This window comes from Hemiscyllium ocellatum, chromosome 7 (genome assembly GCF_020745735.1).
Source record: "Hemiscyllium ocellatum isolate sHemOce1 chromosome 7, sHemOce1.pat.X.cur, whole genome shotgun sequence".
NCBI classification, from domain to species: domain Eukaryota; kingdom Metazoa; phylum Chordata; class Chondrichthyes; order Orectolobiformes; family Hemiscylliidae; genus Hemiscyllium; species Hemiscyllium ocellatum.
Window position 1 is genome coordinate 52,478,241 of NC_083407.1, and position 13,178 is coordinate 52,491,418.

Below are 13,178 nucleotides of genomic sequence, written 5' to 3' on the forward strand. Positions count from 1 at the left end.
ATACACTTTCTCACACTCACAACCCCCAACCCAGACAGACAGACAAAGACCCACATGGACACATATATTTTGTGGGGTGAATTTGTACTTGCAGGGTTATATTGTACTTTGCTCAAAACTGCATGAATTCATGTAGAACTCTGAGCTCAAAAACTGCATGAATTTATGTAAAACTCCGTTATCTCACTTTTTAGATTAGAATCAATCTAAACATCATGGTATAGACAGAGAACACAGAGGGCCAACACTTTCAACATATTGTCCAGCTATCACCATTGTTAACAGCTAACCCGAGAATGCAACTTTTTTAAAAAAAGGTTTTGTGATTTACACGTGAAAGAAATGAAACTATCACTGTATTCTAACAGATGAAAGGCTTAACAGACAATCAATTTTTCAATGTATAATTTCAGTTACATCACACTGTAAATTTTTGCAATAAATTCTGTGTGTTAGGATTGAGCCCTGCACCACCACCTGAAGGTGTGTCGCTCCAAAAGCTAGTGTGCTTCCAATTAAACCTGTTGGACTATAACCTGGTGTTGTGTGATTTTTAACTTTGTACACCCCAGTCCAACATCGGCATCTCCAGATCATTAATAAATGCAGTGTTTATCAGGACACCTGAGTCAGAGCTGTTAAAAGAAAAGCACATTCCAACTGCAACTGCTTATGGGATGCAACGCAAGCATAATACCATAAGATATCAGAGCAGAATTAGGCTACTTGGCCTATCAAGTCTCCTCTACCATTCACTCACATATTTATCAACCCCATTCTCCTGCCTGCTCCCTATAATCTTTGATCCCTTTGTTAATAAACAGCCCATCTTCTCTGTCCTAAACACACACCATGACTTGACTTCCGCAGCCTTCTGTAGCAATGAGTTCCACAGGTTTATCACACTCTGTCTGAAGAAGTTCCGCCTCATCTCAGTTCTAAAGTGCCATCACTTCAACCTGAAACTGTGCCCTTGGGTCCTAGCCTCTTATACTAGTGGAAACATTTTTTTCTGCATCCATTCAATTCAGACCCTGTCAGTAAGGTTCAGTGAGAACTCTCAACTTTAGTCTTCAAAACTACATTGAATACAGATCCAGAGTCCTGAACAGCTCTTCGTATGACAAGCAGGAAGAAAAGTGAATAATGGATAGACAAGGTAGAGACCATGCTTTGAGACTCTTAGATGTTCCAATGGCTAAGTAGAAAATACGATAACAGGAGAGCTGCATTGCTCTCTCAGGATGACAGCAGTCACCCTCTTGTTCTGTTACTCTGCCAGGCCATTGCTTTTATTAATAGCTAAGTAGTCCAGGCTTCCCAGCATCTATGAAGAAAGAAACAGTATTAAAATTGTGTGTCCAATATGACTTTTTCAGTGACAAAATGATACCAGACTTGAATGTTAACTTTTTTTTCTATTTGCAGTTGTTGCTAGATCTGCTGGGTTTCTCCAATGTTCTCTGTATTTATTTCAGATTCCCAGCAACTGCAGCACTTTGCTTTTATTATTATCCCTGATTTTTGCTGCTCATATTTTGCTACTCATATCCAATTGGCACATTTCATGGTCTGGCTTTCTATTAGCAGAGTTGCCCTCATTCAGTGTTAAAGTGAGTCAATGCACACTGCATTTCACACTCACCACACCACCCATCTCTCACACATTCATTTCACCATACTTCCATCACTCATCAATCACATCAATCAGCATCTCCTAAGACTCAATGCGTACAGTCACCTCACCCTTATACATCTTTCAGTCATTTCAGCTATGCACAGCAGTTTACATCTATTTGTCAGCTAAGACTGTTCAGCAATAGCAAGCACATCTTTCAAGGACAATGATGGAGAGTGTCCCTTTTCTTGAAGAGACGTTAACCCACATCAGGAGGGAAATCCACTGAGCAGAAGGAAGATTGAATCTCACTGCCACAATGTTGCCAAGATTACTGATACTTATGATAAATATTCTTTCTGATGCACTTTCTCCATTAATTTTTGATCCTATTTGTGATAGGTATGATCAAATAGAAACTGCAGTGGACCTTCTATTTTCCATCTCATTCATCTTTCTCTCACAGCTCATGTCTTTTTATGCATTTTTGCTTCCAGACAGTCAAAGAGTTCTGGCTAGTCATATACTGCAGCTTTGTGAGAAAGGGAAATAGCAACAGTAGATCTCTCAGAATGAGCCAGTCACCTGACCTAACAATGTAGCCACCAGCTCATTGCACTTCACACACCTTTAGAGAATAATTGTTGGATTCTGCTACAGACAACTTAGATTAAAGCATAATTAAGGTGATTGATAGGGATATTTTGAAGATAGTGCATACCAAGGTAATTGGTACATTGGTAGGCCTGCAAGTCAACTTGTACTCACTGGGCAGAGCTATGGAAGAGTCCGACTCCATCATAGCACATGGCAGAGTTCTGAGCCCATATCTTCCATGGTGCAAGTTCAAAGGACTTGATCATAGCACTTTCTGACCTATCCATGCCGCAAAGTCTGCTGGCCACTGTCTTGGCTTTAATAGCAGCACTGGTGATGGTCTCATGATGTCCAATGCTGTAGAGATCCCAGCTGCTGCTATCCAAGTTCAGATTCATAGCACTGATGGCATCAAATTAAGCACTCAACAGTCTCATCAAGTTTAATATTTATGCTCCAGAAGATAAAATGTATTTTAGAAGCATAATACATTCAATACGGATTAAAATGGAACCAAACATTTTCATAGTTAGCGAAAGTAAAACCCAATTGTAGATTCTACGTTCTTTAATCAACAATACTAGACGTATTAATACAATAAATTATGCTTACCTTGTTTTATCACATTTTACAAGAATAGCAAATTTAAAAAGGAACAAATTTAGGGCTGTTCAACATAAGAATGCCATTAAAGATACAGAAGAGCTGATCCATATAGAATAAATCTGTATTTACATTTCTGCATAAAACAACTACTGATATTAACCTTTGTTGTGCAATTATAGCAATCCATCAAAAAAAGATTAAAATAAATTGCTTTGTGAATTTTAATGTCCAGCCATCATATACAGATATAACTTTAATTGAATCACGAATGAAAAATCCAGTTGTGCTAATAGATTTCTTAAACAATAAATTTACATACATTAAAAAGATTTGTAATACGATTAAGTGACATTTCTAAATTCAATTAACAAAATTTATTTTAGTGTACTACAGAGAAACGTGTGAAAATTCTAAATTACTGGCCAATTTTAGTTATTTTGTGTACAGATTACAGATATTTTGCTTTTCATTCATTTCACAATGAAAATTTCTGTTTTCCTATTGGATTGAACAGGTTCACAGAAACAAAATGGACCCCTTACTAATAATAATGATTAGCTGGTTTTGTTTCTTTGTCAGATCATTGCAAAGCTTTCAAACAGTGCTTCCCAAACTTTTTCTCATTGTAACCTTATTTTGACATTGGAAAAGTGCCTGACTGCTAAATGAGAACTATGATACAGGGAAGGGGACCTGCATGGGGAAGGGTGGGTTGGAAAAATGGGACAGAAGGTGGTGGGAAGCGTATCTACTACAGTGGGAGCCTGTCTGGGAGAATGAAAGCAGAACTGGTATAACACCTCAAACTTCACAGATGGCCATTGCTGCAACCCAGAACTTGCAACCCAGAATTTCAACTTGCAATCCCAATTGGGGAAGTCCTCATTTAAAATACACAGAGAAAGTGTACTATAAATTATGTGTGCTATGCAAAATAAGCAGCCTCTTTAATCTTGCAATTTTAATTAGAATTAAGTTGAATCTTCATTTCGTAGTATAAAACATGATTATTGCTGAAAAAAGACATTTTGTTGACCTTCCATATCTCGCTGTCATCAGAATATTGGAAAAATACAAAATAACATTCTGTACTGTATGACTGACAGTTAATTGCCAAGCTTTATTTAAAGTTAAACAAGCAGTTTTAAATTATTCAAGGCAATGCCCTGAAGAATGAAACAGATAAATTGTCTGTTCCCTATTTTGTTAGGTTAAAACAGATACAATGTTTGTACATGTTCTTTCTATCTGCAAAATACAGAACCCTTTAGATGAACATACATAGTTTCCAGTACACCCAAGAGTACCACACAATGAACCAAACTGCCAATCATAAACTGGTTGTTGGTATAATTCCTATCATATCTGGGGCTATTTAGCAAATGCTGTTCAAACATGAAATCACATCTAATGTTTAACTTGAAGTTTTGGGTTTTGCAAGCATGGGTTTTTGGGGTATGGGTAAATACTATGCCCATAGTGAACAGCTGGAACCTGCCCTTGGGACACATGCCTTCGCATCATATCAGCACTGAAATTTGTATACCACATTATTCACGTATGATAAGCAGAACATCTTTTTACATCATGACAGCATCCTGTTAGGGGTATACCACTCTTATTGCTACAACACAGTAGCAACTTGTTACAGCCAACTTCACCTGTTGACAAAATGGGCCTTTTTCAGAAACAGAAATATCATTACTATATTACATATTACCAGCAATGAGAAAATCATTGCTTCTCATTGGATACCTTAACAGTAAATCCTAAACACTCCCTGCTTGACCAATGTTACTAACCTTGCAGCATTAAATAAAATCTGTTAACTTGTTAAATATTCATAAATTAACCCAGAATAGATTTAGAAAGGGATCTAAAGTGGTAAATATATTAATTTTACATAGTCATTCTCTCTATGGAAATATAGATCATTTTGTATATCTCCCAGATAAAGCTTTTGCATTTTGCATAATACATAAAATAAAGAGGTTATGAAAAGCATCTAAGAGAAAATATGTTATTGAATGGTACATAATGCCAACACTAACTTAACACTTCTGAATAGCTCAGTCTAAATGTAACCTTATAAAGCAATATAAATAAGTAGGTAACTACATAATTAAAATGTAAAATCACAAATACTAACTTTTAAATTACAGCTATAAAATCTAGATGAGATATTTGACCAATATGCTACAAGAACTAAACTGCAGTTTTTTTTAATATCAAGTGCACATTTGATACACTAATATTTTCACATGTAAAATCTTGAAACACTTACTAGTACCTAATAGTATATTAGTGCATCCAACACTGTTCATAGGTTATTATTTGCTGGTTTAATGGTAAATTGATAGATTGGACTTGAATTTGATTGTATAACTAAATATGACACTAATTTTCCACTAATTGAGCAGGTTAAACATGAAACGATTAATAAAGTAGATCAAAGACATGTTTCCCTGTCGATACCCTTCCCTGAGTTGACATTCTTCTCTTTTCTTCGTTCGAGATGAACATGTGCGCTGAAAAAAAACCAGAAAAATATTGAAGTTCCTAAGGTTTAGATATGTTGAAATGAAAATGCAACTGAATATAACAAGGAGCAACGACAAGTAGAATGTTCCATGCGACTGTTTAGGAAACTGTGCAATTCAAATGAAATTTTATATTAACAAGTCTTATTTCATTCAAATAGCATTTAAGCAAACAATTCAATCTGTCATATGAAAACCATAAAATGAAAATAAAACTAAAACCTTTTACACTTCAACTGTGCACACGGAACACAATCAAATTGTACTTTGGATAACCTTAATAAAGATTCATATTGTTTACACGTATTTCATAAGAATATTTAAACTTTTTTTCCCATTATATTTGTTTCTGTATCGTCTGCACAGCTAGTTTAAATTAGTATGAATAGAGAAAGTGATAAGAAACTGTGCAAGGTAACACAGGCATGAATGACAAAAAGGTCAAAGGGAAGATAGACTTACCTTTGGGGAACTAGCTTCTATAGAGGTAAGGAAGGGGAGCTTATGACAGAAATGGAATGAAACAGCAGGTTAAGAGAGATGTTAATCCTATCTCAGACATTCAACACAATCGTATTCACATCCTCATGTCATCTACACTCATTTAACATGATGGGGTGCTGAAAATACTTTTCCCCCCAAGTTCCACTCTTTCCTAAATGAAGCCAAATTTAATGGAGGAATTATACATATCTCAAAAGCAAAATATTGCAGATGTTAAAAACCTAGAATTTTAAACAGCTAAAAGATTAGAAATATTCAGCATGTCTAGTAGCACCTGTGGTGTGGGAAATAATTGTGAATTGGTATGTTGAAGGACAATTATCTGAAACTGGTGGCGGTGAGGAGAGTGCTTTAGGCAGATTCTGATGAAGCCAACATTAGTCGATCTGGTAAAAGGTAGTCTCAACAAAAAAGGTAAAAACAGTAAGACTGCTGGATGAGACATGCTGATCTGAATTTTGTATATTTCAAAACAGAGGATCAGTACAACAGGTATGTTAATTTTCACATATTCCTGGTTCCTCACTAGCTTCTCACTAAGAAGCTGTGCTTTGCTGGTCTTGCAACTGTGGCCGGTTTTATTCCAGATTTTATAAAGTTATTGCGAGGATGCCTCCAAGCATAGGTCTGCTCACCCTCTGTCTACCCAATAATGGAAGACCACAGCGCCTTTTGTGTTGGAACGTCTCTGATTGGCAGATTCAATTTGAGTTCCATCCACCATTCCTAACTAAATGGTGAGAGTGTAATTTCGCCACTAATTGACAACCAAGGTAAAACTACTGCCAGATGGCTGTTGTGAACAATAAAGAATTAGGAAGCCCATCTCACCCCAACTTTGGCGTCCTGACACAAAGCAAACCCCATTTTGCTCTCCACAGACCCTGTCAGCCGTGCTGCTTATTTCAAAGTCACTATAGATTTTATGGGGGACTGACTCCTCTCTACCCCATCCCCAATTACAGAAGAAAGGTCACCCAAAAACTAATGCACAGGAAAGAAACATGCTCCATAGGCACAATGAGTTGCAGATACACTGGACTAGTTTAAAGTGGAACTTTTGGGTCCACCCTCAAGAGCTGGCAACCAACCAACCAATCAGATTGACCAGCAGTTCGAACAGCCCCAGTCGTGTCACAGCTCAATAGTGGATGCTGTAACTTCAAAAAGGGGTGGGGAAGGAAGGATGGCTGCTCGAACAGGTCCCTGGCTTTTCAGTGGTAAGGAAATGAAGAAGCTAGGAAGGGAGCAGAACAGCATGCAGAGGTGGGTATTATACAGGGTTTGAAGTTATGGCAAATCAATGGGGGGGGGGATGTGGGGAGGGGCATGTGGTGACTTCAGTGTGTTCAATCCCACATCCTTCCCCTTCTTACTCAAGCTGACCTCAAAAGCCATTCTATCCACTCTCACCCACTTGCCCATGCGTCTCCTTATTATGGTGCAGGCAACATGTTATTCCAGTCAATTGACTTGGAAACAAGCTCAACTGACTTTTAATTATTGATTTAAATATGGCAGACAGGCTTCTGAATATAGTGCTCACCTATCTACTATATTCTGCGGAAGGTGGGTAAAAATCTGCTAGGCTGGAACCCCTCAAATTTTATGTGCCCTTCATCTATTAAAATTACTCATATTTTGTTATTTTCAAACCTGATCTGTATGTATGAATATGTCCATATCAATGATACAGAACAAAAAAATTCTACTCTAAAATTTAGTTTTTTAAGCATAAATTATAAATTATCCATATGCTGTTAACAGTAACTATTAACCATTAATTCTGTGTGAAATGAAAATACCCCAAAATAACAACTGAAATTATGGGTAACAATTTAACTAACAAAAAGCGACAGAGTCACAAGTGTTAGCATTTGACACCAAGCTATAACATTTATAAATGTAAGGATATTAGAAAATGATTAATCCATTCAGTCTTCAAATCTGACTTACTATTCAATGATCCTAGAGAAAAGAATTTCAAAGATATACAACCCCTTCTGTGGAGAAATTTCTCATCACAGCCTTAAAAGGTTATCCCCTTGTACTTTGATACGATCAGTTGTAGTTCTAGACTTTCCCAGACATGGGAAATATTCTTCTTGCATCTCTCCTATGAAATCCCTTAATAACTTTGTAACTCAATAAGATTACCTCTTATTTTTCTAAATTCTAAGGAATATAGGACCTGGGCACAGATTTCTGCCATGACAAAAAAGCCTCTCTATCATGGTAGAAGTGAATAGAATTTGGATGTAAATTTCCCCAAACACAAACTACCCATTTTTGCGAGTGTGGAGTGGAATCAGGTCAACATTGTTTTTAAAGATTAGGTTATTTACAGTGTGGAAATAGGCCCTTCAGCCCAACAAGTCCACACTGACCCTCCAAAGAGTAACCCACCCAGACCCATTTCCCTCTGACTAACGCACCTAACACTATGGGCAATTTAGCATGGCCAATCTACCTGACCTGCACATGTTTTGGACTGTGGGAGGAAACCACAGCAAACCCACGCAGTCATGCGGAGAATGTGAACACCCCACACAGACAGTCGCCCAAGGCTTGAATTGAACCTGGGACCCTGGTGCTGTGAGGCAGCAGTGTTAACCACTGAGCCACCATGCTGCCTATGTGCATTTTATGAAGGCTGCTGGAATTTGAATCAATAGATCCCTTCATAAAGTGAGATTATGGAATCTGGAGTGTGCATACAGGACCTAATTCATTTGGATAGCCCAGTTACCTCTTTGGAGAATTAAGATAACATTTAGCCCTGGAATACCTTTGGAGAAAGATGGCCAAGTACCTCAGGTTTGTGCGGTCAGGTATTCTATGAAGATGTTAAATTGATGTAGTAATTTGGTTTAAAATGCATAAATCTACTGTCAAAGAATTGCAAATAACTTCCAAAACTGTTAGATAATGCCAAGACTGTCAAAGAACTGTCACAATTATCAGTGAGATTTCAAGTTTGTATGGAAGCTGTCAATTATGTCAAAAAGCAGTCAAACTGTCAGATAACTGTCAAAGCTATCAAGTGTTTAACTCTCCCTTGCTTTAAATTTAAAACAAAGTCTGAGTTCTGTCTTTTTTTAAAAAGTTCTTGTGATTTTCCTCTATCTTTTTACAGATGTCTGCATTACCTTTATAGGATTTGTGCTGCATGACTGATTATACTATATACAACGATAATTGCTAGTAGCCTGTTAAATGAAAAAGCTGAATGATAGCTCAAGGTCGTTGTCAGATACAAATGTTTGCTTTTAAAGAAGGTTCATTGAAGAAATTTCAATCCATTTTTTTCAAATCAATGATTTTTTTTAAATATAGTAATGTCATCGATTGATGCAACCATATTTGATGTCAGCACAGCACCTAGGTTTATGTTGAGCGAGGAGGATGAGGGACATGTGTTAGCATGTTAAAACTAAGTCAGTATATGGGTTATAAAGAATATTGGGGATGAGTGGAGACACCATTTGGCATTGAAAATATGTGGGAATGTCTTGGTTAGATGTAGGAGCAGAAGTTGGCAAGGTTTTTGTGAGCAAAACATGGACTGGTATGGTTTGAACGAGCATTGGGGTGGGCCTGAAGTGATGGGTGTTATGGGGAGTATGTGTGGGAGGGTGGGGTTTGGATTTCACTCATTTTTCTTAAAAATTAATTTTCCACATCTTGCCAGAACATGAAGACCAGCCTTGCAGCCAGCTCAGCTCTACATGCATAGCCTCTGCTCTCATTCAGGGCCAACCAGCCCATCTCTCAGGGGCCTCAACACAGGCATTCTGTGCATGCGATCAACATGCTGACATGGATCACAGCTTTGACCTCCAGGTCCAAAGGTCACTGCTGTGCATGGACCCAGGAGGTCTATGCAGAAGGAAAAAGGTTTTCTCTGGTCAAATTTGCCGAGTCTTGGAGGTCTTAATCTATTCAATCTCCCCATATGGGTTAATCACCTTTGTTGCCGTCTCTCTAAAGCTGGTGTATCTTTCCTTGGGGTAAGTAACCTATACTGTACATTGGATTCCTGAGTTGGTGTCACTAAGGTCATAAACAATTGAGCAAGAGTTCTTCATTCTTTAGTTTCTTTGTGTTAAAGGCTGACATGCCATTTGTTTTCCTAACTACTTTCTACATCTGCATGTTAACTTTTTGTGATTCATGTACATGGACCCACAGATTTCTTTGAATGCAAATGTTTCTCAGTTTCTCATGATTTGTTGAATGTTCTACTTTTTGGTTCTCCTCAAAAAGCAGATAACCATCACAATTCCAAAAACTGCGCTATCTGCCACATTTTTGCCTATTCCCTTCATCTTCCAACTCCCTTTGTGATCTCTTTGCATCCTCTTCACAGCCTATTTTTCAACTAACTTTATACCAGCAAACTTTGATACGCTGCACTCAATCTGTTCATCATAGACATTGATATCTATAAATTGAGTACGGACTACCAGTTATAAATTGGCAACCTGAAAATGATTTGTTTATTTGAACTGCTTTACCAGATCACCTCCTTAAATAATGAAACACATTTAAACAGTTTGGATCAAAAGGCAAAATATATTTATTTATCATATATTAGACTAATTTTCATGGTGGTTTATTTGATTTCTTACCTTTCTCATTCGCACTATAAAATGTCTACTAAAACATTCACGCTTAGAATAATAGTAATGTAAATAACATCCTCGATTCCCCATTTGATTTTCCAATATCTGTTGAACTCTTATTTTTTGAAAAAAAAATCTATCTTGCCCAGTTTCTAAGTGAGATGATAAAGACGAGATGGCTTCAGCTTACATTGCCATTCTTTGCTAAATTGGCAAACCTTAATCCAACCCACAACCGTCTGAGATAGCTTGATACTACTCTCCATATTTTTAGCTATCAAGTTCCTGAACTGCAGACTTCCCTCTATAAACTGCTTCATGTATCGACCTCTTTGCTCCTTTAAGAGGCTGCTTAAAACCTGTCTCTGATCAAGTTACGTGTCATTTGATTAGATTCCCTACAATGTGGAAACAGGCCCTTCAGCCCAACAAGTCCACACCGACCCTCCAAAGAGTAACCCATCCAGACCCATTTCCCTCTGACTAATGTACCTAACACTATGGACAATTTAAGCACAGCCAATTCACCTGACCTGCACACCTTTGGATCGTGAGAGGAAACTGGAGAGCCCGGAGGAAACCTGCACAGACAAGGGGAGAATATTCAAACTCCCAAGGCAGGAATTGAACCTGGATCCCTGGTACTGTGAAGCAACAGTGCTAACCACTGAGCCACCATGCCACCTCATTTACCTAATTCCTTCTTCTGAGTCTCATTCACAAATTTCTGAGAGGGTAAAATCACCAATATTTTTATTTTTGGCTGCATTGGTGTTTAAGTATGAAAGTAGGAAAGGATGAGGCTTATCAATATCACACTACATGACTGAATAACCCATTTGATGCTCAAGGTTAAAGTTTGTACCTGTACTGCCTGAACAATGTGGCAAATTTCAGACGGGATATATAATATTCCATGTCACATTTTCCATTGTTGTTATATAGAGAAATTTTCTTTACCAAAAGCTTCCCTTCACTGGGAAGGTTCAGTAATGAAGAATGTCTATTTCAACAAGGCACGGAGGTAAACAGTGTTTAATGGACGTACTCAACCAAGAATCAAAATGTCCAGACAAGAAAGAAACATAAAGTATGGTAGAATAAAAGTAAAGTAAAGCAAAGAAGTCCCATTGTAATTTAAATGAAAAATGGAAAGGTAATATTTTGGATCAAAATTTGGTTCTTTGGTGTAACTTTCATAAATACAATAGTCTCATGTGCTTATTTGTGCAAGATTTTAATTAAGGTCCCTTGAACTGCACTGTTTCAGAAAATTGGCATCTATCAGCATTGGTTGATCATAGATGTGTAGTTGCTACAGTGCGGTAGAAATTGATTAAAATATCAGCATTAACAATAGAACTAGAAGCAGGGAATGACTACATTCCACACAGAACTTGAACATTCAGACATAATTGCAATCAGTAAATTGAAGGATTCATTAGTAATAATAAAGGCCTCTCTGTTGAACAAAGAATGCTGTAATGGCCTCACCTTCTTGTTGCAATATGCAACAACTACTTGTACTTATAGGAAAAGTTGCCATAGTTCTATAGGACCATAGGGCTGTTCTCTCATTAGAAAGAGACACAGAGAGAGAGAGAGACAAAGACAGAGACAGAGAGAGATGACAGGTACTGACTATAACCTGAGAGTCACCATGCCTCAGGTGAGGGATGAGGTTGGAAAGGCTGGACCTTCATGGTAACCTCAGCCAGTATGAGAATTAAACCCCATGCTGCTAGTGTCACTCAGCATTGCAAAACAATCTTCCAGTCAACTGAGCTAACCAATCCCCCCTATGTATTTACAAAGTGATTTTAACACAGCAAAATCTTCCAAGGCATTTCAAAAAAGCATTACTCAACAAAATATGCTACCAAGCCATATAAGGAGATATTGGGTGAATGATCCAAAGCCTGATAGAAGAGGCAGGTCTTAATAAACCTCTTAAAGGAGAAAAGAGAGCTGATAGACATGAAATACTTTATAAAGGAACAATGCAATTTAACATCTTAGCAGCTGGTGGATATACAATAGCACAGTATAATCGGAGGGTTGTGAGCTGGAGGGGTTCCATAGGCATGGAGGGCTGGGGTTGTGGAAGGATTTGTGGGGGACAGTACAGTGGTTCAGTTGTTAGCACTGCGACCTCACAGTTCCAGGGACCTGGATTCAATCCCAGCCTTGAGTGACTATCTGTACAGAGTTTGCACATTCTCCTCATGTTAATGTGGGTTTTCTTTGGATGCTCTGGCTTCCTCCCATAGTCCAAAGATGCGCAGGCTAGGTGGATTGGCACTGGAAATTGCCTGTAAAGTCCATGGATGTGAAGGTGAGGTGGATTAGCCATAATAAATGTGGGGTTACAGGGATAGGGAGGGTTTGGATGTGATGCTCTTCGGAGGGTCAGTGCTGATTAAATGGGCTAAATGGCCTGCTTTCCAAGCTACAGGAATTCTATTATTTGAAAGTAAGGATATTAATTTTAAAAGTAAAGTGCTGTTTAACTGGGAGTCCATGTAGGTTAGTGAGCAGCAAGATGAGATTAACTGCAACTTAGGAAACAGAAGTATAACTAGGACATCAAAATTACAGTAAACAGGAAATTGGGATTGAGTTTTTTTATTCTTTTATAATAGATAGGTTTCACTGATCAAGACAGCATGCATTGTTTCATACTACTTA